The sequence below is a fragment of the Rhipicephalus microplus genome, chromosome 3 (genome assembly GCF_043290135.1).
Source record: "Rhipicephalus microplus isolate Deutch F79 chromosome 3, USDA_Rmic, whole genome shotgun sequence".
NCBI lineage: Eukaryota > Metazoa > Arthropoda > Arachnida > Ixodida > Ixodidae > Rhipicephalus > Rhipicephalus microplus.
The window spans coordinates 83,939,023-83,942,061 of record NC_134702.1 but is presented as its reverse complement, the minus strand read 5'-3'; positions in this window follow the sequence as shown (position 1 = coordinate 83,942,061).

The following is a 3,039-nucleotide window of genomic DNA, read 5'->3' as shown; positions in this document are numbered from 1 at the left end:
CCCTCAAATGATGTCCATCCCATATCACCTTGCATTCTCTGATTTGGTGTATTCCCGTGAGCTCCTAAAGCAAGCCTATCTATTCCTCATTGCTTAATTTCTAATCTTGCTTGAACTTCTGATCTCATGCACAAGACCGCATTGCCGGACGTCAGCCCAGGAATCATGACCCCTTTCCATATTCCTCTCACAACATCATAGCTATTGTAATACCACAGTGCCCTATTTTTCATCACTGCTGCATTCCTGTTACCTTTAGTCGTCACATATATTTTGTGTTCCCTTAGTTGCTCGGTCTCATTGCTTATCCATACGCCCAGATATTTGTATTTATCTTTTATTTCTAGCATGACCTCCTGTATTCTAAGCTCACTACCTTCATTATCATTAAAAATTATGACTGCTGATTTTTCCTTACTGAATCTAAAATCTAACCTATCTCCCTCATTACCGCAGATGTCCATCAATCTCTTCAAATCTTCTTTGTTGTCGGCCATTAGCACTATATAATCTGCGTACATTAATGCTGGTAGTGCCTGATCAATGAGTTTTTCTTGTTTGACTAAGGAGAGGTTGAAGCCAAGTCCACCACCCTCTAATTTGGTTTCTAATCCTTGTAGGTACATTATGAATAACAAGGGTGACAGTGGACACCCCTGCCTAAGTCCCCGTTTCAACTCTGTGGGCTTGGATACCTGTTTTTCCCACTTTATAACTACCTTGTTACTTTTATAGATTTCCTTTAAAAGATTAGTGACTCCATCTTCCACACCCAGTGTGTCTAGTATTCCCCACAACTCCTCTTGAACCACGCTATCGTACGCTCCCTTGATATCCAAAAATGCTAGCCACAGGGCCTGAGTTCCTTTTCTGCTGTTTCGATGCACTGCGTCAGTGAGAACAGATTGCCTTCCAACCTCCTGTGTTTCCGAAACCCATTCTGCAGTTCCCCCAGCACTCCCTCATCCTCTATCTATGCCTGCAGTCTTTCCTTTATAATCTGCATCGCCAGCCTGTAGACCACTGATGTCACTGTTATAGGACGGTAGTTGTTTATGTCATCTTTGTCTCCCTTTCCATTATAAATCATGCTCATCCTGCTAAGTTTTTATCCATCAGGGATGTAAACTTAGCGGTGCTTCTATATTTTTCCATATAGAAGCACTGCCATCCAGCGGACATTCCAAGGACTAAACGAGAGGTGGGACACGCACACTTTCTTACGGCATGCGCTTAGTATCTACTTGCCACCTTTAAACATCTCGAGTTCATTCATGGTATATACTAGTTCACTGTATTCATGGCACTGCGGCCCAACGCTCAGTAAACCTTTCTAAAACCAAGGAGGTTACGCCCAGCGAGTATAACGTAGCAACCTTTTCCTGTCAGATAGTGCTCAATGTACATGCAAATGGCTGCTAATGGGAAATGAGAGACAGGAGAATTCGGCTTTTACTTTCCTAGGGCTTGCACTTCATATCTACTTCCCACCTCTAACCACCTCGAGTTCATTCATGGTATATACAAGTTCATTGTATTCATTGCACTGCGGCTCAACGCTCCGTTATCTTTCTAAAACTAAGAAGGATACACCCAGCGAGTATAACGAGGCAACCATTTCTTCTCAGATGGCTGCCAATGGCTGCTAATGGGGATCGCAGCATGCGCGTTAACTAAAAGCCGAATGCTCCTGTCTCTCATTCCCCTTTAGTAGCCATTGGCATGTACATTGAGCACTATTTTTTAATGTTTAACAACGCACAGAAGAAATCTCTCACCGGCACCATCTTGGAGGTCAAAATATTATACTTGTTACATCCTACAATGGCTACAAGGGACGAACGGGTGTCGCTATAAGGAGCTCCGCCCCTAAAAGAAAAATATTAAATAAGTATTAAATGTCTCAGCAGAATTCGAACCTCGGTGCAGACAGTTCGTAGGTGAGCGTCGTTACCATGCACTTGGCTATCCAGGTGCTGTAGCTGAACAAGCACTTCTGGGAACCGTACGATTGCATTGCTATGGGGGAGAGGAAAAAAAAAAGATAAGACATAAATAATAAAATATAATAGGGAGTTTTTGAATTGGGGCCCCAAAGCCCTTATCGTATGCACGCTTTGGGTCAAGCAGGAGCTAAGAGCTTTCGAATAGGCTCTGCGGTGTTTTGCACATCGTCCCCCTATTCTAAGTCAGCCGTCACTTCAGTGGGTGATGTCAAGTTTGTCTGTTGCAAAGCTTTTGGGGCAGGCTTTGGGGCGCCTGCTAAATTCGAGCAATAGCGTCCCCAACGCAATACCCAAACTTGGTTTGGGTTTTGTGCATGTGCAGTGGTCTCAATGCTTTTTGGGGCCCCTATTTCAAAACTCCATAAAGAATGAGAAACAGAGACAAAAAATACAAACAGAGAGTGAAAGGGATAGGAAGCATATCACAGCTATATACTGCGTTGAACAGCAAAAGGGTGTGGTGGTCGGGCTAGCTGACTGTGAATGCAAGCCAGCCGCCGACTGAAGGTGGGACAAAACACCGTGCCAGTATAGCGGGATATCAGCCGCAAGACCAGGAAATGTCCCACGTAAATTGGGAAGTCTGGTCACTTTAGTTTAAGCTCACCTCTACCCCCCCACTTGAGATGTTATTTTGTGACGAAAACCATACATCAAATATTGGCTCACGCATGCGCACCTTTTCTTTATTGCGACATAGACTTGCCCTTAAGGCGTTATATTTCGCGTGTATAAGTGTATTAAGTGTATTAGGCTGGTGTTGTGCGTGAAGTAAAGGACTGTCTTGGGGAATGTGTTGTCATAAGTCCAATGGTCGTAACTCGTGTTGCTGTAGCGAAGGCCCGCTTGCAGGAGGTGATAGGAGCATTCAGACTGTAAGGCTTGGCATGCCCATACAAGGTGTTATGCATCTGCTTCCATCGCTGGAGTGGTACAGTACAGACACAAATAACCAACTGGTAAAAGCAACCAGTAGCCTCATAAAATATACTATTTTCAATGCGTATACATCAGTATGAAGACAAAACTGCAG